Below are 24,674 nucleotides of genomic sequence, written 5' to 3' on the forward strand. Positions count from 1 at the left end.
GGAATTTAATATATATTTCGTTGTTGTTTTTTCCTTGTCACTCCACCAACCTTAACTGGTTGTGTCGCACAGGCTGTAGGTTGTAAATCTTGCAGGAGACCTTTTTTCTTTAAATTTTAGCCTTTGTTAATCAGCTCTTGAACATGAAGTTGCCTCCCTTTTAGTGCAAAGGTTGTGGGTCTAACTGGTCTCTTCTGAGGGAATCCTGCTGTTGAAGTCGTCTCCCCCAATAACTGGTTGCAGGCAGAGTGTGTTGGCTTTGGCTTGAGAGGTGCCTGCAGGGAATCTCCTGAACTTCATCAGGTCCTGCACCTGGGATGGAAGAACCCTTCACAGGGATGTAGTCTGGGGACTAACTAATCCACTCCAAAAATATGATTTACCTCACCTATCAGGAGCATTTCCCAAGGGGAGTCAGCACGGGATGCTGCCAACAGTGTCCTCCATGTGGTGCTTTCTTACCCTTGGTTTATCACACCTACGGTCTCATCCCATGGCCTCGTCTCACTGTACCAGCCCTGTCACAAGTGTTGACTACTCCATCCCTGCATCTCAACCCTTCCTGACCGTCCTCACCCAGGGAAAGGACGCTCAGTTTTCCAGAAACAAGGAGATGTGCACCATGGACAACAGACCACCAGTGACGGTGGTGACATCTGCAGCAGAAATGCCCTTATGAGTCTCCAAAATGGATTTAGAATCCAAGTGGTCCATCTGAGTTAGAACAATGAAGTTTTAACTGTCTACTCAGCTTCTTGACATCCTACGAACTATTACAGAAGTGTGTACGATGGGGCATGTCCTGATGTTCCTCTTATGGCTTGAGGAGCTCTCACTGCCAGTGGGAAGTCCTGCTCATATTTTTATTTGCCTGTTTTTTCTTGTGCGGGGGTCGTTATTTAAAAAAAGGGAGGAAAAAAAGAAGTATCTGTTTTTCCATACAGTGATAACGCAAATACCATAGCTGCTATTTTTTTTCCGGGGGAAAAGGTGGACTGGTTCAGATATTAAAATAGGAGTAAGCGCAAATTTTGTTTGATCTTAAATGTTAATTGTTCAGAGACTAATAGTGATAATTACTTTTCAGAATAGCTTGAGTCATTTGTTGGCTTTTTTTTTAAATGGTGTTGTTTTTGAGGCTCCAAGCTGGAAAAACAAAGGTTTGCCAATTTGCTGGTCATAGGGCATGTTTCGTCCAGGGTGTGACAAATTTTACTGCCTTTGAGAACTCTTGGGCTTAGAAATGCTGCTGGGTGGATAGTCCTGGACACTTGAGTTAGGTATTTGCGCCAGTTTTGTCTCATCAATGTCCTTGTTAAAGGTCTACTGGGCTGTGAATTTACCTTTTAAATAACACCACCATTACAGCTTGGGCAGTAAAATGCCATTTTTCTTCTGGCAGTTTCCTTGTGGGTAGATGTAGAGATTCCTGTGTCTCACGTCTGTCTGGGGGTTGTCAGGTGTTGGGGTCTTCTGGGGTGGATTGTGTGCAGAGCATGCTGCCCTACCAGGAGCAGGATGGAGAACCCCAGGTGTATGGGATCTGGTTGTCCCCACTGATCTTACACAAGGATAGAAGGTCTGGGATGGGGCCTGATGAGAGAAACAGGCATGTACACCAGACTCTAGGATTTGTAGGCTTACTTTAAGGGTTTGCAAGATCTTCAAGACTAGCCTGGGCCTGGCAAAGAGGTGGTAAAACACCAGCCAGAGAGGTGGTGGATGAACCATCCCTGGAGACATCCCAGGCCAGGCTGGACGGGGCTCTGAGCAACCTGAGCTGGTGAAGATGTCCCTGCTCATGGCAGGGGTGGCACTGGGGGAGCTTTGAAGGTCCCTTCCAACCCAAACTGTGATTCTGTGGTGTAAGATGGACTCTGACGTTCTTCAGGAAGGCCACCATCATCTTTGCTTGGTTTGCATGACACGTACTTGCAGGGTGGTCCTACTGTGTGGCAGGAGCTTCCTGGTGCCACTGCAGCTCCAGCAATGACAATGAACAACAAAACCGTTTTCACGGTTCTTTCGTATTTTAGGAATTTTGGAGCTGTTGACTGTGCAGCTGGCGTGTGGGAGGAAAGCTGAACAAGAGCAGTGAAATGCGCAAGGGCAGCAGGAAGCCCAAGCAAGTGTATTAGAACAGGGACTGGGGTGGAATCTGCGATCTGTGAAATACATGGAGCAAGTTAGACACTAGTCTGTTCTACCAAGTCAACACTGACTGGTTTAGTTCAGTTAAACATCCTCGCGAAGCTGGATTTGCAGTGCAGTCCAACCCAGGGTCTTGGTCAAAAGCAAACCCCGAAGTTATGACTAAACCCAGCCTTGCTCTGGCATAGGAGAGCAGCTAATAGCAAAGAAACCAACCCTCATTCACTTGCTGAACTTTCCTTATTTATTGCTTTGCTAGACAGGAATAAATACTCAACAAATAAGCTTCCTGTCCTTAAATTATTGCATTCTTCTGCGTTCTTGATTCCTTTTATTTTTAAATTAAACCAGGCTAAACCCCACGGGATTGATGTCCTCTCATTGCATGAGCTAGAAAGGGTTCATGGTCTGATTCTCGTCTGGAGGATCACACGATGACTTGGGGTGGAGGTATTTTCCTGAAATAGTTTGGAGTAGCTCTAGGGTTTGGGATGTGCTCCCTTTCTCCCTTCAGTGTCTCCCCTCCCTCCTTTCTTCCCTCCCAGCTACAGGGATCTCTGACTTCAAGTAGGATGGAGGATGCTGTGGGAGATGCCTTTGGGTCTCTGGAGCTGGAGGACAAGAGAGGCGATTAAGAGCAGCTGACAGGGGCTTAGCACAGCCTTCCAGCCCCCTCCCCTTGGGGATGTGTTCCATACCCTCTTTGCTGTCTCTCCACGAGACCTTTTGGGAGTATTTCTACTCCCAGAGGAATTTAAAGGTGTAAATTCTCAGTGGAGCTGTGGCTGCACAGGTTGTGTCCTGCCGTGGGGCTGTGCTGCCGTTTGCCTAGGGAAAAATGAGCAGCCCTTTGGCTGGAGGGAATTTTCGGTGGGATCTACCATGGCCAGGTGTCGGATCCGCAAAGTCGTGGTCCCAGAGAAGCGCAGGCTGGGAATGAGGAGCCGGGCTGTGCCGATGAGCTCCTGGCTTCTTTGGGAGCGTTTCCATGTGATTCCCATCAGGAACATGGATCTGTGCATCCTGTTCCAGTTTGTGCAGCTGCACAGCTCAACCCCAAGGAGGAAAAAAACCCAACATTCTTCAGATGCTGCTTTTGGGGAGGGTGGGGGAAGGAGCAGGCGGGTTCCTTCCACCCCGTTGTTTGAGACTGAGCGCTATTGCAGCGTTTTAAGAGAGCACAGCATCTGCACAAAGCTCCTCTGTGTGTTTTTACAAACTTAGAACCTCCATGTGAGGAAACAGTAGCCGTCTCTGAGCCCCAGCCTTTTCAGCTTAAACACAGAGTATGGGGACAATACAGCAAGCAGAACAAAATCCCGGTGCCTCTAGAGGTAGGATCTTCACAGCTATAATAACTTACCTGCGGCCATTCATGTTGTGGTGGCCTGTCGTGTCTTTCCCAGTGGGTGAACTGGACATTTAAATGGACGTGGCTGGAATCATAGAACCGTTTTGGTTGGAGAAGATGTTTAAGATCATCAAGTCCAACCGTTGACCTCACACTGCCGAGTCCACCTCTAATCCACGTCCCTGAGAGCCTCATCTATGCGTCTTTTAAACCTTCCCAGGGATGGTGACAGTTGGCAAGGAGAATTCACCGTGTGGTCATTAAGAACAGAATTCAGTCCTGTACCTGCTTGATGCTAAAGCTGCTGTGGTCTCGATGAGGCAGGAGGAGATGAGCAGAGGGGAGAGATGTGCAAGGATGCCCGCGTTCTGGCTTTGTGGGGAATCTGGGCTTTGCTCTGTGCTTAAACAAGGACTTGCACCTCTGTGGAGCTGCCCCGAGTTCTTCCAGGAACCGGATGTGCCTGTAATAAATAGCTCGTGCCTCTGTTTGACTCAATTGCTGGCTGGGAAAAAGCGAAGGACCTAAACTGTGTGTTAATGGGGCTCTTTGTGCTCTCATTTTTCCAGGGTGGCCACTGATCACAATGTTGACAACACCACAGCAATCCTTAGAGAGTGGCTGAAGAACGTGCAGAACCTCTACCACGGTGTGGAGTGGAGACCGATGGAAGAGCCCCAGTGAGTACTGCAGTGAGGGGCTGACTGTTTGGTCTGTATCTCCGGTTTTCTAGATTTTCTGGTCTCAAATAAGGAGGTGTACTTAAAATGTAGATTTTGCGGGGGGGGGCGGGTCTGTCCCAGTTAAACTGTGTCCTTATGGAGCCCATAAAAAGGTCTCTGACTTCGGTGAAGCAACTCATGCAGAACTTTAGCAAATATTTTCCGTTCAGTTATTTAACGTCTGCAGCTGCTCTCTGTGCCTGGAAAACAAATCACATCAAAAACTACAGGGAATAAAAACTGTCATTCTTTATTTTCAAGGAAGCAGAGAAAACATAGCCCATTCCCATAGTGTCTATGAAAGTTCTGTTCGAGACATCGAATTCTCAGTAAGTTCTGAGCCAGAGAACTAGATTTAATTCAGCATATTATGCCTTTGCATGACTTGCAGGATCATTGCTTTGAAATACGATAGTAGGTTTAAAGAGCATCCTCCTATAAGGAATGAAAAGCAACACCTATTTATATGCAGAATTTCAAAGAGGAAGAACTGTGTGTGTTTGGTTTGTATTGCTCTTTTTTTTTTTTTAAGATAAGCTGTTCCTTTTTTTGTTCTGTTTTCTAGTTCTTCCATCAGGGAAAAGTACATTGTTTTCCCTTTTCTTTAGGCTTGTTTTTACTTTCGCGGTCCTCAGTGCAGTGGTGAGGCTCTTGTACAAACCCACAGGGAATGCTTGTAATATTGACTTTTAAAATCCTTTCGTTGATATTGAGTTTTCTTAATCCTATCAAGCTTGACTTTTTAAAGTTCTGTCAGAAGTTTTTTAAATTCTTAGCTCCTTCACTGGCTTACGCTGGCACTGTTTCAACATCCTGACTTGTTATTCCACATAGGGCTCTGTCCCGGTGTTTCCTTCCATCTTTGTAACAAAGCGTTTGCTTTTGGACCTGATCCTGAGAACAGAGACACGTGGGTAACTTCACTCACGTGCTTGGGCCCCTGGGGCTGGGCGTTGGGTGTCTGTAGATTTCAGAGCTGTTAGCAGGATGTGTTAACAGTTGCTAGTGATGCCCAGACCCCAAGGGAATCCAGATTGCCTTCATCTTCTCATCCTCTGTTCTGTTGATTCTACTGGGCTCAAGGAAGCTGTGTTTATAGTTTAAACTTGAATTGTAGCAGAGGAGAGATGACTTTCTACCAGAGGGTCAGATGAGGTAAATCAGCTTCAGCCCATTTTGGTGGTGTAACCTCTGCTTCCATCAGGGCCTGTTGCTGCTGAAGAAACTCCTCGGTGTGTTTGATGGTGCTGTTTTGCTTTCAGTCACTTGGTCAGCCCAAAACGCTGCAGCGCTGCTTGTTTTCCAGTGCCCTGTGTACACATGCCAGCACGAAACTTGGAATCTTTCTCTCTCAAAACCGCTCCTGGGTTGCCTGAGGTGACTCTAACACTGTTTTTATTTTGGAAAGAAGATAGTAAGGGAACTTTTTATTTTTTCTAACTAGCACAATAGGTTTCTAGACATGGGTTGCAGTCACTTTCTTTTGGTTTTTTTTGCTACGTCTTACCCAGAAGAATTTGGGCCAAAACATTGGCCAAGCTCCCGATTCACTCACATGACGAAACTCCGACCGGCAGCCCTGCATGCTGCATGAGAGAAGTGGTCAGACTACATCCTGCTAAGTACAAGGTTTGATTTATTAACTGTCCTCAGGCAAAAGCTTTTCAGATAGTCACTCTGATAACTCCGGGGCTGCCAAAAAGTCTCCTGTCCATCTAAAGACAAAGCTCTCTGCAGTGAGATGCCGTCTATCGTTTCTTGGTCTGATGAGCAAGAGACTTTGCAGCTGGAGAGAGAAGTCCATGGGTAAACCCAAGGTTTGTTGCCCAGCGGTCAGGACTGAACGTAGTCCTGGTGGTGGGTAGGTACCTGCAAGGGGCCCTCAGATGGAAACCCCACCTGTTAGTGATGAAATGTAAAGGAAATAGTTCTACGGAACAGTTGTGAACAGATGTGTGGCTTTGGTGACTGCAGCAGCCGCTTTTTAAGAGTGATCCTCTTCGCAGAATAAATGCACCCTGAATTTTCAGCAGTGATGTTTTCCCTCGCAGCTCCGTTGCCCCAGTGTTGGAGGAACATTCCGTGGAGTGCGAGGGAAACTCCGCATCTCTTCCCATCTCATAATGTACCTTTAACAGAGATGTGTCCTACGGTATCAAAACCAGCAGCTCAGTGCTTTTTGGGTTTTTTTTGACAACCTCATGCCTCTGGCTGCCTTGTTCCCAAGAAAGCATCAGGGCAAGCATATCATTTAATCTAATAACAAATTTATTTTTCTCTTCCCCTCTTCTCTAATTTATTGATACAGATAACTTACTGACCAACCCAGAAACCCTGAACCTGTTGATAGCAGAAAACAAGACCTTGGTGGCACCAATGCTCGAGTCTCGCTCTCTCTACTCAAATTTCTGGTGTGGCATCACCCCCCAGGCAAGTGACCTCCTGAACGCTACTGGGCGACTGCGCAAGCTGTGTTTGCAAAGGCCTCTTGTGTCTGTGAAGTGGTGGGTTGTGGTTTCTGTCCTGTGGGCTTTCCTGTCTGTTTTTGTAGCATCCTTTTCTGAAAAGAAGCTGCTGTAGCTCGGTGACGTGCACTCAGCTCAGCTTGCGCCTCTCTGAGTGGCAGCATCCCAAATCTTGGTGGGTACCTTTGGGAAAGGTCCATACGTTTATAGGAAATCTGGGAATGAGGGCAGAGAGGACACTGCGGTCTATCAGTGTTTTTCAGGCTTTGTTTTCTAACCGAGCTGTAGGTACGAGCAGAGCAACGCGTGTTCTGCATTGGGTGTGCAGGCACGTAGCTGGAACTTGCTGCCTGGTCTGAGATTTCTCGCTTGAAAAAGCTGAATCTGGAGGAAGCTGAGCTTGTTTAGCCAAAAGTCCTGGGAAATGATACAATCCCACTAACTACATAAAAAATACTGATATACACACCAGAATTTATTTGAGGTCACTCCATATGTTTGTTTAATGGCCTTAAATCTCTTGGTACATAATTTTAGACAAGCTTTCCTGTATAGTGATGCTAATCAGAGAGGAATTTGCTTTTCTTTCTACAGCTTTCTGTTGTATATAGGTTGTTTTTCTCACACATGAACAAGATTTATGTGTTGGGGCAACATTGTTTGCCTTGTAGAAATTAGTTTTGTGCTTCTTTCTCAAATCATATATGCTGCAGTAAATATTGGTACAAAGATGCTGCCTAGTAGGAGTAACATCATTTTTAGAGCCAGAATGAGATTGAGCTATCACTTGACAAGTAGATCCACATCGCTGTGGTCAGTGTGGGTCAGCGGTGATTTTTTGCCTTTTTTCACTCTTTTTCTTTGGAATGTTCTTGACTAAGCTCTAGATCGGCTTCCTCAGACATTCAGCCTTGTGGGATCGTTTCTGGAAACAAATGGACATCCGTGCAGTGAGCAAGACTGCATCGAGCTGATCTAGGCCACAAGTGAAGGGTCATTGAAAGGTCCTTGACCACACAGAATGGGGTAGAAAGTTGATGAGGCAAGAGGAGAATGAGGAGTTAAAGTAGTTTGTGGTGAGACATGAGAGGTGATGATTGTCTAAGGTAGCAATCAATCATGTATTAGCTAGAGAAATGTAAGCAGCGCGTAATCTAACTATAATTATCCAAGTATAAATAATGTAACTACAAAATCAGCAGTTTAAGACTATATAACCTGATCAAACTTTACATTAAACAGCTTCAGTTTATAACTCTCATAGAGTTGTCGGAGTCCATTCTTCTCCCGCACAGTCTGAGGTGAGGACTATAATTAATACTCGTTTCTCCAAGCCCACAGGTAAATCTCAATAATGAGATCGGGTTTTTGACCTGTTTGCTACTCTGCTGCTGGCAGGTGTTTCGTCATCCCTTGGGGATGTTAGAGAGGCTCCATGCTCCAGCCATTTCCTGCCCTCTTGCTTTACTCCAGAGAGCTAGCCGGTTACTAATTATTGTCATTATTGCTGGAGTGAAATGAAGAACAAACTCCATTTCCCACTTCTGGTGTAAAACATCCTCTGGCAGTCTCCTTCTGTAGGATTTCTTGAGGAAGGTCTTTGTTTTTAAAGCTCTCGGTGATTATATTTTTTCTTTTACAGAAATCACCGAATCTTTTCTCTTTTGGCCCCCACACCATCTTATGACAAGGAGTTCCACAAGTCAGACTAACTAATTGAGTAAAAATAGCAGGAAAAGGTCCTGAACTCGCCAAATTCCTGGGAAGTAAATACACAGATAAGAAAAGGGGTGTGTGGGGGGGTGTGTTTACTTGTTTCAGTTTTTGTTTTAAAATGGAGAAATAAACTTTATAGGAAAGGCATTGTCCTTTAAGTGTTTAAGGTTAAGTCCTGATGTAAATCAGCAGTTCTCCACAGCCTGGCATGGGGCTCTGCCAGTGTGCGCCAGCCTCAGCCCTGGCCCCTGCTGTTACCTCTCCAGCAGAAAATCTCCATCATTACCAGGATTACTGAGAAAAGGAGGGGAAAAAAAACCTAGCACCAAATGCATCTTGCAGGATTTGCTGAAAAAAGCTGCTCAGATGAAGAGGAAAGTTCCCACTTTTTTTTCCTTTTCTCTTAGTTACTGCTGCTTGTTTCTGTGCTCGCAGTCCTGCAGCTTCGTGCTCTCAGCCCTGCTCTCCCTGGAGACTTGGGGAGGGAGCAGGAACTGGAGAACGCCCTAAAACACAAAGCCAAACCCAGCTGCAGACAGCCTGACATTCAGCTGTCGTGAAGCTGTCCTTAGGAGAGCACAACAGTGCTGACAAGTTGGAGTCTTTCTTGGCTACAGTTGATTTATGAGCCATGAAAAGCCCCACAAGCCTGTAGTGAGCAAGTGGAGGAGGACAAAAATTAAGTTTCCAGCATCTTTCACCTGTGGGCATTCTCGGTTGTCTGTTAACGGTTGGATGTTTTAACCCTTCCCGCAGCGGGAATGCCAGTGAGGGCTCTGCCCGCTCACTGCTCTTCGTGGACATCTGAGACATCCAGGCCTCACAGCGTGGTCAGAAGGTTTCCGAAGGGCCAACCAACAGATGCACAAACAGACAAACGCACCACACGGTGCTTCTGCGCAAAGGCAGGGTAAAGTGGTTCTGCAGTGATTTGCTCAGCTGTTGCTAGGATGCTCTTGGAAAATATAAATCAAAAGTAACTTCAACTGATTTTAGTGACTCATCATTTCTGTAAAGACCAGAATCCACTACGGACCCAACCGTCAGCCATGTTCAGATGTCTAATTGGTGCATTAGGACTTTCTTTCAGGGGGAATTCAGTGTATTGATTTCCAAATCTGATAGCTTTAGATATATGGCACCTGCAGATCCAGCTGTGAGCTGCACAAGGTGGGTGTCGCACCCAGAGTGCCGAAAGGTTGGCAAAGCTCTTTAGGTCATGGCCAGAAATAATTTGCAGGTCCTATTCGGTGAGACACTGAATGTCCTTTGTGCTTGTTGAACACAGAGGATGCCACAGATGCTCAGCAGCTTCCAGGGTCAGAGCTGAGAGTCTATGTGCAAAAAAAAGGTTTCCAGAGAGCCAGGGGAAAAAAATCCGAGATTTGAAGCTCTGTTGCAAGGGAATTTTGTAGCAGAAAGGCTTGAATTTCCATTAGCTGCTGAAAAGCAGAGAGAAGGTCATATTTTAACCTTTTTGGTTGAAGATTGTTTCTGAATACTTGACTGAGCCCTTTTCAAAATGGGGACACTTCAAAATCTGAGAACTGAGCACTGATCCGTCTCTGCTGAGCAGGACTAAGGGTAGGAGCTTTTGCTGGGGAGCAGCTGTGAAACTGAAGTCTTCTGTAACATCCAGCCCTCTGTTTCTGTTTGCAGGGCTATTACAAAAGGACCCTGGATTACCCCCCGATCCGGGAATGGAAGAGGACAGGCTGTTTTGCTGTCCCGATGGTTCATTCCACCTTCCTCATCGACTTGAGGAAAGAAGCCTCCACCAAGCTGATGTTCTACCCCCCGCATCAGGACTACACCTGGAGCTTTGACGATACCATGGTCTTTGCCTTCTCCAGTCGCCAGGCAGGTGTGTCTGGAGACTTTGCTGGGCAGGATTCACTCGTAGACATGCAGATCTTTACTTTGGAGTTCACAGACCAAAAGCCAATTTTTTGGCTTCAGTGGTGAGTTAAGACCCTGTTCCCTTTTCTCTTTTGGATCTGGTCAGGGACAACCAGCAGCAAGTGAGTGGCAGTGCAGTTTTGAATCACAGATAGCTTCAAAAGACATGGGAACTATTCCAGGGACGAAGGCAATGTTTCAGAGACAAAATTAGTGGCATCTACCTTTGTTTTTTGTCACAGTGAGATGATAGCGAGCACAAGTGAATGCTGTGAGAGTGGAAGGCACTCTGTAGTTGTCTAAATTCACCACTTCCAGGAGACTCCCTGAGGAAGGGGTGAGGACAAGAGACACTTTTTAGACGTTGCAGTGTTTGTGCAAAATAAAACCCAAGGTGCTTGCCTGCAGTGCTTGATGAAGCTTTGCTTTGTGGCAGCTCAACAGGAATTGTCTGAGAGTTAAGAGGTTTTTCTTTTGTTGGTTCTGTTTGCTTTAAGCAAAATCAGTGCAACTTTCAGGGAGTGATGTGGGGGCTGTGGGCTGTGCTCAGAGGAAATTTCTTGCTGGCGTGAGAGCAGTAAAATCTCCACAGAACTGATGCCTCACTGGGACTTTGGGAGAATGAGTCAAGAACCAGTTCTTGAGATGTTTGGGGCTCCAGCTGGTACTGGGACCAGTTTCTACCAGACATTGGGAGGATTTCAGTTAGATCTGAAACTCAGGAGTCCTTTCGGGCCAAGGCACCACCTCAGTGTCTTCTTCTACCTGGAACGGCTGTTGGTGTGTGCAGAGCTCCATGTGTCTTGGGGGATTCGCTGTCTCTTAGTGCACGATACCACTGCTACAGCTGCTTGTTCTTCTGGTGGGGATGATTAGTCCTGTTTATTTTTGGATCTGGTGGGTATTCTGTCTCTAGCGAAGTCCTGGCTGGCAGAACTGTGTCACATCTATGAAAGGAGCTCCTGGGAAGGGTATGTTTTTAATGACCATCTGTATTGTTCTTTGCCCTCCTGTGTTGAAAAGGGCAAAGTTTGGGGCCTTATAAAGGAAAAAATGACTAATGAAACCTCAGCGGCACTGATGAAACGCGCTTCTGTTCAGAGCTTCACAACTGGTTTGCTGGCTTACTGGGGTGAATTACTTGGGGAAAGTTGGGTTTTGGGTCTACTGAGTGATGTGCAGCTGGTGTTATCTGTCCTCTCCTTGTAAAAAGTTAAGGTGAGAAGGAGGGGCTGTTCTTGGGGTGCAGACAAGTAGAGGGAAAGTGAAGAAGTGTGGCTTGTCAACAGTGGCTTCTAGAGAAGAGCCAGGCTGAGAAATCTGCCTTTCCCACCACTTACAGAGCAGTGCAGCGACTGTTCGCAGCTTTCGAGTGATCCTTCTTGTTGCAAACAGCACTGCGAAAGACAGTGTTCTTGGCATGATAAGCAGGGCTTTTTAAAACTCAGCTTCCAGGGGATGTGGAGCATGGATGAGTGGGAGAGGAGACGCAACAAGAGCTGAAATTGAGCCCTTGGGAGGCAGAGGAAGATGTGAGTTTGCAGGGCACTTTTGGGGCCCTGACCTTTTGAGTCAGGCCATGGGTGTGTTGGCTCCAAAAGAGAACAGAGGTTTAGGTCCAGTGAGCAAAGCAGGTTCCCTCAAATCTGCCTGCCCCTTGTTCCCTCTGACAGCATCCAATTAGTCTGGGAACTGCATTGCATTAGCTCCAACTGCTTCAGAAATATTTCAGGGATTCAAACCCATCATTTTTTCCTTCCATCCTAGAACACTTCAGCTTTTTCCAGAGCTGACCTCGGCAGTCTGGCCCGCTGATCTTCTCAGATTGTTGGCTTGTGTCCTGGGCTGAGTTTTGTCACCCAGGACAAAAGGATGACATCCAAGTTCAGAAATGTGAAAAATGTATGGACTTTGAGGTATACTTCTCTTCAGAGTAATTCCACTTATTTCCCTGAAGCCATAAACGATGTTGGCATTTGTCTGGGCCAAGTACTGCGCTTAACGCCTCAGGTCAACCCATTGATTTTTCCAACAGTGAATCTTCTGCTCGAAGCAGGCGGTTTGTGATGCTCCACAGAGACCATCCCACCCGTCCCACTTCTGCCGAGAGGGCGTGGGCTGCGGAGCACAGAACAAAACTCAGCGCAGGTGTTTTATTGAGGAGGGCGGTCTCCGTAGAGCCCTTTGCACTGGCAAGATGATGTTTAGCTGGCCAGACCTTCTGAGCTTCCTTCAGCCTGAGGCTCTGAAGACCTCAGGCCAACCAGGAATGTCCAGTCGCAGGGATGTGGGGGAAATTTAGGTTGCCTAAATATGACTGTGGATTTATTTAAGGCATATGACTGTGAACCCTGCTCACTGCCTTACAAAGGCTGATAGTAACACCAGTATCTCTAGCCTTCTGTCCTTTGTAGCAAACTTTTATTTTATTATAAAAACAGAGCCGGAGAGTGAGTCCCCCTCCCCGTTTTAAGGTAGATTTACCATTTTGAAGTAACTTTTATCCCAGAAGAAACAGAAATACTGGTGTGAATCTATGCAGATTAACTGTGTTTAAGCCAGCGGAAGATAAAAACGGAGATCAGTGAGCCAGATAAGATTAGTTGATTAGATCAGTGCCAAATCCATTAATATTAGCAGGTAGTATTTTTTATTTTGCCATTTACCTAAATTGCAGCTGACAGCTGAATGTGTTTTGGCAGTAGTGTAGCCAGCAGTTTCCTTGCAGAACTTAAAACAGTAGAAACACCGGGGTCAGTAGTGCAGATAATTCTGCCTTGCTAAAAATACCAGGGATTTAGGAGGATTAATACATGAAAGCACCAACTCTCACCAGGTGGTGTCTGCTTTTCATTTATTTCCTAGAGGGACAAGGGTGATTCTGCTTGTTTAATTAAAAAAAAAAAGAAAAGTTATAGCCGATAATGAGCAAACTCTTGGTGAGTCTGGGGGGAACAGCATCTTACTGATCACACATTGCGACATTCCCAGCAGCGTGTGGGTCTCTCCCTTGCAAATGGATCTGCTCAGAAGGGAAGCTTTGCATCTTCTTCTTGTTCCATGCCTTCAGATTCAGCTCCTTGAACAAGCAGTTACAAAAGCTTTTGAGCAGAAGGAAGTTACGGTATCACCTATTTTTGGAAGCATCTCTTTCTCCCTGCTGCTCTCTCTCTCTAGGATTTGGTTGATTTGGATGGTGCAAACCTGCTCCTGCTTTTGGCTCTGTGAAGGGATTGCATCAGGTCTGAGCGGTGCAGGTGGGGTTTGGGGAATACAGGGGTTTCTGGGATGCTCCCCAGTTCTCCCAGCAGATCCGCTGTGTGCATCAAACATCGCTTTGCCAAAGGCCGGTTCTGCCCTCTGCTGAGAGATTGTTTTCATAGCATGAAGGCAAAGGCCAAAAGAGACCCTTTCTCTGGGCTAAGAGGGAGTTTCCAGTCTCTCCTAAGAGAAAACTGATGGCAATTAAAAATACCTTCGGTTATGGAGCAACTGGAAATTGTTTTCAGAGGAGAGACCACGTGCTGCCAGCCAAATGATACAGAAAATGTCACTATGAATTTCATAGACTCATTTTGCTTGGAAAAGACCAAGATCATCGAGTCCAACCGTTAACCCACCCCTGGCACTAACTCATGTCCCTGAGAACCTCATCTCCACATTTGTTCAAGCCTTCCAGGGATTTAAGTTAAACCCCTTCATTTGCTTTTGAAGCAGAACTTTTTGGGACTGGGCTCCTGGCAACGAATTTGATTGTGGGTACATAGCAACAGAGCAGCGAACTCCTCTTTTAAGAGACCTGACTCTATTTTCTGTTTTTTTCTGTGATCCCCAGGTATACAGATGTTCATCTGCAACCGTGAACACTATGGTTTCCTTCCCATGCCCCTGAAATCGCACCAGACGCTGCAAGAAGAAACCGAGAACTTTGTGCACACCCTCATTGAGGCAGTGAGTAAGTTACTGTGCCTTGCTGTGATGGACACCCCCAAGTTAAGGTTTGGAGAGCTCTCTTACCCCTGGGAATCTGCCTCCTGATCCGACTGTTCTCATCCTGGTTTGACATGCAGTTTCCCATTTTTCCACTGTTTTTCTACCTAGAGATGCAATCGCTTCACGGTTAGGTCAGCTCCGTTGACAAAACTCCTTAACTTCCCCATATCGAATGCAAAAATGCATCTTTAACGTGGCAAGGATGCTGCAGAACCTCGTGTCTCTCCTGAGCTATGTCTGGCAGATGGCTGCTGGCTTCTGTTCTGTGACATGGACGCTTTGTGCTACACCCACTCCTGCCTGACTTCATCAGCCAGGTCCCTGGGGCTTTAGGTCCAGAGATGCAAACACACACACACACACGTTATTGTTAGTGCATGAAGGTGATGCTTGGGATCTCTCCTCTCTTCCAGTTGATCGTCCTCCCGTTGAACCCTCACAGTTTGTCTCAGTTCCGCCGAAGAACCCTGACAAGATGGGATTTGATGAAGTAAGGAACTTATTTTGCTGCCATTGTCTTGTCTTCCTGTTTCTCACCTAATGGAGCTAGGATCTCCCTGTAACTGACCTTCCAGCCGTTTCCCATTCCCATCTCTTCATACGTTTAAGCTCTTTCCCAGTCACTCGTCTGTTGGATTTCAGCTTTTTGCCAGGAGCAAATAGCCATCCTTACGTGGGGAGAACTTCTGAGGTCAGGGAAGCAGAAGGGAAAGGGCTCAGGGAGCATTCTTGCCCTCTGGCATTTGCTGGGGAGAAATGAGGCCACTCAGGTCTGTGGGCATTTCATACCTGCTACAAAACCCCCGATTGAGGTTGGTGTGCCAGGGCAGTGCTCAGCAAATCTGTGGGCTTCCTGCATTGATGGTACGGATGTTTTAATCCAGCCAGGAAGAGATGGCAGAAGTGAGAGTGAAAAACACATCATTTAACTCCCCCGATTCTTGTGCTATTTCCTCTACATCTGACTCTGTGGGGCAGCTTAGCCATCCTTCCATTCTGCAGCAAAAACTGGTCGTTCGGGAAACCTCTCCTGTGTTCCAGTGAGAGACAGGAATGATTTTCTCCCCTGAGAGAGGCACTGGGGAGCCTGGAGAAGATGGGGGAGGCTCTCAGCCGAGTTCTGTCCAAGATGGGGACGTCTAGGAGGGCTGGAAACCATGTGTGCTCCCCCCTTACTGGGGCAGCTCTCCTCCTGCCCTGCTCGGTCACCACATTTTTCTGCTATGGCCTTTAAAAGTGCATTAGAAAGGTGGTTCCTGACAGCGGTCCTGCCCCAAAACCCCACAGAAATCCCTCTCCTCCCTGTTCTTCATGTTATGGAGGGTGCAGGCATTGAGGGGAAAGGCTGGAGAGGGATCTGCTGTGCTTTAATTAACCAGGAGTTGTGTTTTTATGCAGCTGCCAGGGTGGCAGTTGTGGAGACCAGAGAAGCCTTTGTTTTCTTGGCTTATTCTGTTACATCTGTTTATACGACACGTGAATTCCAAACACGATTTGTTGGAGCGTCTGTGTTTAGGGCGCAGCTGTTGTAGGTTTTTTGCTGTGTTGTCCTTTGTGGCTGCGCTCTATTTATCCAATTTATTATTTTTGCATTTGTGCTGACCTAGAATTGGATCCGCTTCTTACTGGCTCGAGGTTTTTGCTCCACAGGCTACAAAGCTGCACTTGTCTGCCTGGGACTGAAAAACATCCCAGCCCCTCTGCAGTTTACCTGCAAATGAGGGTTTTGGTCCTCTGCCCCCCACCAAAAAGTCTGTCTGCTTAGGCTTGGGCAGAGCCTGGCGCAGACATCTCTGGGTGTGATCTGGGCTCTGTGCTGGGCTTTCTGCTCTGGCAGGGGAAGCAGCAGATTTTTTTGTGTGTGAAAATTCTGTGATTTTTTTGTGAAAATTCTGTGATTTTTTTTGTGAAAATTCTGTGAATTTTCAGTGCCTGAAGTAATTTACAAAAATTCTCTTTGCTGTGTTCTTGTGCTTGGGTGGTGACCCCGCAGATAATCCTAAATACAGGTAGTGGTGGCATTGTGGAGAAACATGTGGGTCGATGTTCCTCTGGGACTGGAGCTGGACATTTGACTCTGTGTTTAATATAAATCAAAACATCTTGTATCTTTGGAAATTATAGACTTGGCTGTAACTGGTCTGCTCTCACCTTTATTCATCCTTGATGAGCAACTTTTCCTTGTGACATAAAACGTCCTTAAAAAGTAGTTGTTAGACAAAGAATGAACCTCTAACCTTCCAACTCAAAACCAACCCCAACTTTCTGACAAATTCTACGCAACCTGGGATAAAATCACAGCTGGTATTTTAAGATCTGCTACTGAAGAAGGGTAGATGAGAAGTCACTTCTCCTCCTCGCTCCCAGGCTGTGAGCTTGATGTCTCTCTCTTCAACCCAGATTTTCATGATCAACCTGAAGCGCCGGAAGGACAGGCGGGATCGGATGCTGCGGACTCTCTACGAGCAGGAGATTGCAGTCAAGATAGTAGAGGCCGTGGATGGGAAGTGAGTTTCGGCTGGGGTTGCTGATGTTTGCAAAGAGGGGGTTGTGCTGGACACCATCTCCTTGGGTGCCCTGACCTCCCTCCTGCTGGGGATGGATGGGCTGAGGGAGAGGTGGACATTTTATTAACCTAACTGCCCCTGCTTTGGGGCAGTTTTACTCTGTTTGTGTCTTCTTTTGTAATTGGTCTTCATGAGAGAACCAGGGCGGTGTGGGTCAGGCTAATAGAATCACAGAATCATTTTGGTTGGAAAAGCCCCTCAAGATCATCGAGTCCAACTGTTCCCCCACCCCTCGCACTGCCCCATGTCCCTGAGAACCGCATGTCCGTCTGTCCAGCCCTCCAGGGATGGTGACTCCAGCACTGCCCTGGGCAACCTGTTCCAATGCCCCACAGCCCTTTGGGGAAGAAATTGCTCCCCAGATCCAACCTAAGATGAAAATCAGGTTAAAATCATACTCCTTTCTGTGAACTATAACACTTGCACACAATTAGAAAGCAGCAAAAGTGTGTGAGAGCAGTTATCTCCTGAGAGATTTGTCTGTCCTCGTGCTACAAAGCTGTTGGGCTACAGTATTAACCCTGACACAGCCCTTACTTTAAGGCATGTTAAGATGTTTTTATCTTGAGAAATCAAGACAGAAATTTTTGGTCTGGGACTCGCAAAAAGGGAAGTGGGAACCCCCATGCCATCTGGTGGTCTCGGAGACTTGCGCACCCATCAGGACCTCTTAGGAAAATATTTGAAGCCAAGCTCCTGACATATTGATGGTCCCACAAGAAGTCGTTGGCAGAGTTAAGGATATCATTTCTAAGCTTGATTTAGAATGTAAATCAGTTAGTTAATTTTTCTCCCGGTTTTTGAGCAAAACAAGTGCAGGAATTTCGTGAGTTACAGCTTATCTCTGAACGTCAGTAGCACTTCCCCCGTTGCGTCTGTGTCCGACTTGAATTTACTTTCTATTTAAATGCTGATAGGTGTTCTCTCTTTCTCAGAGCGCTGAACACGAGTCAGCTCAAAGCTCTCAGCATCGACACCGGGACCCGTGCTCCTCGCGGCCCCTCACCCGGGGAGAGATCGGCTGCTTCCTCAGCCACTACTGCATCTGGGAGGAGGTGAGGGGGGTGCGGGTGCCCTGGGGAGGGTGCTGAGGGCAGGAGCAGTGGGAAGGCACACGGACGGTCCCAGGACAAATATAATACCGGTTTCTGGAAGTGTAGGATGGTTTTACTTGGTTTGTAGGGGATCGTGTACAGGGGTTCTCTTGAACACATTGCTCAGCTTTCTCAGCTCTACTCTCCGTTTGCCAACTGATTTTTATCAGAATGTTTTCATGATTGGTTTTGCAGACCATCTGATAGCCTGTTTGGAGTGAGTTTGTTTAGGAGAAAGGCAGGAAGGTTTTGAAGAACAAATGGTATTAAAGAAACTCCTGTTTTATTTCCCTGGTTCTTCATGTGTGCTGGAGCAAGTTCCAGTGGCTCTGCTAACTGCTTTTTTTTGAGCTGGTATATCATAAATAAATTTAGCAGCAGGGATCTCTGTTACTTGAGCTAACAGGTATTGTTTGGGTTGTAGTAGCTGTAGCTTCCATCTGTCCTGGTCACCTGGAGAGTCACACTTGAGAGGATCTGGGCTGTGCTGGTTGGAGGTGCTGGAGTTACACAGCCTGACATCAACGGGAGGGATTATTTCGAGCGAGGTGGGATGTGGAGGCAGGGAGAACAACTTGGTGCTTAGAGAAGACTGGTCTAAGGCAGCAGCTGCCCAAATGTGACTGTGATGGTTGGATGATCCAAATACCTTTCAGCCAGCAGCAGGGACTTCAGCACTGAGAAATCAGGCAATGATTTGGGGCTTGAGACTTCTGCATCACCAATGGTCAGATGGTAAGATGGGAACCCACTTGCAGGATGCCTTTGCATGTGTGTTCTTGAAGTTGCCAGGGCCAGACTTTGGATGTGCTGGATCATTCTCCAGATTCCAGAAACACTTTTTTTCTGAACAGAAACAGGTTTTTCTGAACAGTGGTTTTGTTGTCAAAGGAGGAGGTGGTCGTGCAAGATGGTAGCTCACGGGGTTGAGGTGCTGCAGCATCACATGGAGGGTTTTTCTAGGTTGCAGATGCTCAGCCACAGGATATTTTTGGACAGCTCGTCCCAGCTGAGCTGTGAATCTGGGGGTGGTTCTCCAGCCTCCCTACCTGTATGGTCCAGAGGGCCAGGACCAGGTCAGGATGACCCCCAGAGATTTCGGGGCCACTGTGATCACTTCTGAACCATCTTGTTTCAGGTGGTGAACAGAGAACTGGAGAAGACGCTTGTTATTGAGGACGAGTTCAAGAGGAAGCTCATGAAGCTGATGGATGACATTGAACAAGCCCAGCTAGACTGGGAGCTGATGTAAGTCACTGGCCCTCGTGAAGCTCTGGGCACACAGGGGACATGAGCAGCAGAGATGGAGGGTGATGCTGGAGTGCAGGGAAAGGTGGCAGAGGCTTCTTGATGGCTCTTCCCATCAGGATAACTCTGCTTCTGGGCCAGGCTGGTGCTGGGGTGCCCCAGCTGTGTTGGGTACCACTGGTGCGCTTTGTGGGCAGTGTTGGTCATCTGGAGACACTGCTGTGACAGAGGAACTGCCACAGCTCAGCGCTGAGGCTTGGACCGTGTCATCTCAGCTGCCTTATAAAGTCTTTCACATCTGTACCACCCGCTGGGGTAAGATTTGAATGTCTGAGAGTGGTACAGGATAGAAATGTGTCAGGGATTGCTTCTTAGATCCACCCTTTGTCCTTCTCCGCTTGACATGGACAGTTGTGTGGTCCTAACTGCTGCAGATTCACATTTAGGTTCCGATTTCTGTGGTCTTTTCCCCCTTTAAGCTACATTGGCCGGAAAAGGATGCAGGTGCAGGAGCCTGAGAAAGCAGTTCCCAACGTCATGAACCTGGTGGAAGCCGATTACTCGTACTGGACCCTGGGCTACGCGATCTCCTTCCAGGGGGCTCAGAAGCTCATCGGAGCGGAGCCTTTCGGCAAGATGTTGCCGGTGGATGAATTTCTGCCAGTCATGTACAACAAGCACCCGGTGTAAGTAGGTCGGATGTCTTCGTTACTTGGGTTCACGTGAGCTTGGTCTTGCTGAATGATTAAGATCTGGTTCGTAGATTTGTGTAGTGTATATCATATGTGTTAATATCTATATATGCTTATGTATACCCTTGTTTATGTGTGCACACTTAGTGTGGTACATATAAATGATTAATTTTGGAGCTTGGAGTCCAAATTATTCACGTTACAGTTTTCAGCAGGTTGATGACTTGAGTGCTCTGTGGGGCACTTCGGAAAATGGAGCTCACTTCGTGCTCTTCAGCTTCATCTGCAAAAATGGTGATTTATCAATCAGTCCTGAGACCTAAACCAACAAAAGATCAGGTTAATAATCATTCGGTTCTTTAGTGTTTTAATGCTGTTTGACTCAAGCTACGCAAAACCTCACGGCGCTTAGTATGCAGCGTGTGATGTTGTGATGCTCACGTTTTATTTTTCTAAAGCTGAATGCAGTGGGTAGAAGGTCAGACCCCACCACAGCAACTACCTGTGCTGCTTGGGACACATTCACTCAGTGGATGGGCTTGTATCTCGCAGTTATAAGCATTTCACTCTGTCCCTGATGATTTTTCTCTCCTCTTTAGAGCAAAGTACATGGAGTACTACAAGTCCAGAGACTTGAAAGCCTTTTCAGCAGAACCCCTGCTTGTCTACCCCACGCACTACACAGGGCAGCCCGGCTACCTTAGCGACACAGAGACCTCCACCACCTGGGACAACGAGACCGTGTCGACGGACTGGGGCAGAACGCACTCCTGGAAATCCCGGCAGCAGGGCACGATCCACAGCGACGCCCAGAACAAGGACGCTCTGCCCTCGCAGTCGTCTCCGGACGCGCCGTCCTCCAGGGACGAGCTATGACCGCCCGCGGCCCCGCGGCTCTGTCGGTGGCTGAACCTGCCTCGCGCTTTGGCTTTTCACCCTTGGCAGTGGCGGAGCCGCTCTTCGTGTGGTCTCCATCCCGCTGCTTCGAGTGGCAGAGCACAGAGCCTGGACCTGATGTGACAACTGACCGAGACGCGCAGGGCGAGGCGGGAGATGAAGGAGGAAAAAGAACGAGTGATGCAGACTGGCAGGAAAAAAAGCAGAGATCTGAACAAAAGCCCTCGCAAGTGGGCAAGAAAAACCAAACCTTGAATGACGTCTTTCTACAGTTCCTTGTGTAGAATACTGTATTTATAAAGATTAATATATAGAGGTGTACAAGTGTTCATACCTTTCTGGATCGCTGTAACTAGGCTACTGTGTAACTGTTAGTCCTCGTAGGTTCATAGGCTTTTTATAACCCTGTTCGCTGAGAGAAACTGCGGGCGAGTGTTTGGGTATTTGGGTTTGTTTTTTCAAAGGGAATCAAAATGGTTTCCAAAACCATCCAGCTCCCTGGAGCAGCGCTCCTCTGTAGGGTCATCTCCTTCATCGCACGGTGATAGAAAAGGATCGCTGGCTTCCCCTCTGCAAATCACAAAACTTGCCAGATCTGAACGGGCCTCCCAGTGCGGAGCTGCCATCTTGGCGTGCCTAAAATCCTGGGAGCTGGCAGCAGAAGTGGAGGTTGCAAAAGGGAAGAGTTGGTCCATGTCATGTCCTGCTTCACCCCCTGTGCCTCCACTTATTCCTTCAGGAAAACAAAGCTTCACAGCCTGTTTGCAGGCCTGTTTAATTAGGCCGTAAAACCAAGTGTTAGGACTTTCAGGAACTTTAAAATGTTTGGTTACGAACTGCTTGACATTATCCTTATCAAACCAAAGCAACTTACCGAGATGTTGGTGGTGTCATCCGTACTGTTCTCGACAGCCCCGACAGAATTATTGTGCGTTACAGGACGGAAAGGCAGCTTGTCTGGATATTTTTTCACGTGAGGAGCAAACTCGTCTCTTTTTTTGGATGGGTTCTGATGTACTTGCTGCAGAGTATGGTGATTATTTTTAAAAAAAAACGATTCTCAGAGGGCAGGTGATGCCGGCCTGCACTGCTTGGGTTGGCTGGGATGTTCTCCTGCGCTTCCCACCGAGAAACTCACCTGCTGGAGATCTGTACGGTTGGGTATGTGTGCCTGGGCTTTCATTTGTGTTTGTTTTTTAATAACTCCTGACGGATGTTGTGCTTTCTGCTCAAGAAGATGTGTTCTTACCTGTCAGCCGGTTTGATAATACAGAAAACCTGGTGCAAAATGGCAGCTGTGTGTGCTGTTTCATGGGGTGGGAGCAGGCCCGGCAGGGAAGGCCAGCGCAGGCCGTTCAGCTCTGTCGCTCTACCACGGAGTCCCTGCCCGTGGAAATGCGCCTGTTGTGCCGGGAAGCCGAGTTCCTTCTGCTCCGCAGGCCGGAGCAGCGTCCATGTTGCGTGGTGAGTGTGCGGAGCGGCTGCGCCGCGGGGGCATCGCTCTCTGACAGCTCCTCTCCTTTCCTCCTCAGCTCTGGCTTCATGAGCGGCAGCCCGGCTCTGTGTGAAGCGCGGTGCAGCGCGGCGATGCTCCAGACGGCGGCAGACGCTTGGCGTGGCCCTCAGCAGCAGGACGTCTGCGAAGCGGAGCATCCAGCGCGGTGCCGCTGTCGGTGCGGGTAGGAGCAGCACGTGTGTCAGCACAGCTCTGGGTTCCCAGCCGTTCCTCTCCTGACCCGTTGTGATCCCACGGGAGCAGTTTCTCCATGAAACGGCCCTGGTGTTCCTCACAGTTCTCCCCGCTGGGGGCTGGAGACGGAAGGGACAGACACACTGCAGAGTTCTGTTTAACTTTGATTTCCCTAAGCAGAGCAGTAGCAATTTATTAAAAACTACTTGACACTGCAGCTGGGGTTTTTGCTTTTTTTATTTGTTTGTTTTGAGGTGCGTGGGTTTTTTTTTTTTAGTTGATTTAGGAAGCGAGTTATTAATAGTACAAGAGGTTTGAAGGTTTCACGGACGGGAGAGAAATAATTAAGGATCTAAATGTAATGAATTAGATGAATGTGTCCATTTCATGGCCTCAGTGGAACCGACTGTTCTTTCACCCGTACGTGTGCGTGTAGGTGCACTTTTCTATTTATTTCCATCTGCAAGACCCGGTGGCTGCCCAGCGGTTCCACAGCTCTGACAGGCGCTGGTTCTCTGTCTGTGCTTTCAGCTCCTGGGCTGGTGCTGTCCGGGCTTTCCCTGCTCAGCACTGACTGTGTTTTGGGAAGGCAGGAGCCAGTGCAAACCCTTCTCCGCTGTTCTGCTCTTTTTCTGCTATTTTTCCCCTTTGCTGTGAAGCTCAGCTGCTCCATGAGTTATTGTGTTCTCCTGTGAGCGTGGGGTTTGTCCTCTGCTGTGGAGCACGAGAGCGAAGCCCCCGGAGCCCCGGCTGGTGCAGACCCCGCAGCGAGGGTGACAGACCCGGAGCCAGGAGCAGTTTCCCCAGGGTGAGGAGCAAGTGGAGCTGCTCACACCAAGGGCACAGGCAGGGTTGGTGCACGTCACCGGTTCTACGGCTGTCACCAGAACCTGACAACCTGACAACAGTGTGCTGTCTCCCTGGGTAGTTGAAGTACAACCAGAACGCAAGAGGCAGCTTAAATTCGGGGTCGTCTTTTTGCCAGGAGCAACAAATGCCGTGATGGAGACAATGGGGAAAAGGTGGAAACTCTCAGACCGCGGTGCAGTCTGAGAGGAAAAGAGATGAACGAGACACTGATGAGCGGGAAAAGTTGACGTATTTATCATAGAAACATTAAAGGTTATATAGAGATGGAATGTTACACGAAGATCAAATATTTAAATACATTCGCTCCAGACACAAAATAGTGTTAAAAAGTTCATCTATTTATTATAGATACATTAAATATTATACAAAGCTCAAACATGATCTAAAGATCAAACATTAAAATCTACTAACTCCAGACAAGAATTGGTGGGAAAACGTTTACATATTTATTATATAAGTATTAAATATTAAATAAAGATTAAATAGAATACAAAATCAGACATTAAAATATATTAACTCCAGACACAAATTAGTGGTCAAAAGTTAATCTATTTATTATAGAAACATTCAATATGAGATAAAGATTAAATATCATATAAAGATCAAATATTATCTAGAGATCAAACACTAAAATATACTAACTCCAGACGAGAATTGGTGGAATAAAGTTCAAGTATTTATTATATCAATATTAAATAAAGATTATGTATTATATAAAGCTTAAATATTAATCCTAGTAACTCCAGATCAAAAAATACTGGAAAAATGTTTACGTATTTTTATAGAAACATTAAATAATATATAGAGATTAAATATGATCTAAAGATCAAATATTAAACTATATTAACTCCAGACAAAAATTAGTTGAAAAAAGTTACGTATTTATGATAGAAATGTTACATATATATAAAAACTAAATACTACATAAGGATCAAATATTAAAATATTTTAACGCCAGACAAGAATTGGTGGGGGAAAAAAGTTCACATATTTATTATGTAAATAAAGATTATGTATTAAATAAAGATTGTGTATGATATAAAAGCTCAAATCTTAATATATATTAACTCAAGAGAAGAATTAGTGGAAAAAAAGTGACGTATTTATTATAGAGATGTTACATCTATGTAAAGATTGAATATGACATAGGGATCAAATATTAGAATATTTTAATGCCAGACAAGAATTGGTGGAAAAAAGTTCAAGTATTTATTAGATAAATATTAAATAAAGATTATGTGTTATATAAAGCTCAGTTATTAGTATCTATTAACTCCAGAAAAAAAGGGTGGAAAAAAGTTTATCTATTTATTTTATAG

General features: G+C 46.6%; 1 pseudogene; it reads left to right on the forward strand.

Annotated features, from left to right (window-relative positions):
- The window catches only part of LOC136110604 (procollagen galactosyltransferase 2-like), a 34,934-nt pseudogene extending 12,232 nt beyond the window's left edge, over window positions 1–22,702 (forward strand).
- The last annotated feature ends 1,972 nt before the right edge of the window (window positions 22,703–24,674 follow it).

Source organism: Patagioenas fasciata, chromosome 20 (assembly GCF_037038585.1).
Source record: "Patagioenas fasciata isolate bPatFas1 chromosome 20, bPatFas1.hap1, whole genome shotgun sequence".
Taxonomy (NCBI): domain Eukaryota; kingdom Metazoa; phylum Chordata; class Aves; order Columbiformes; family Columbidae; genus Patagioenas; species Patagioenas fasciata.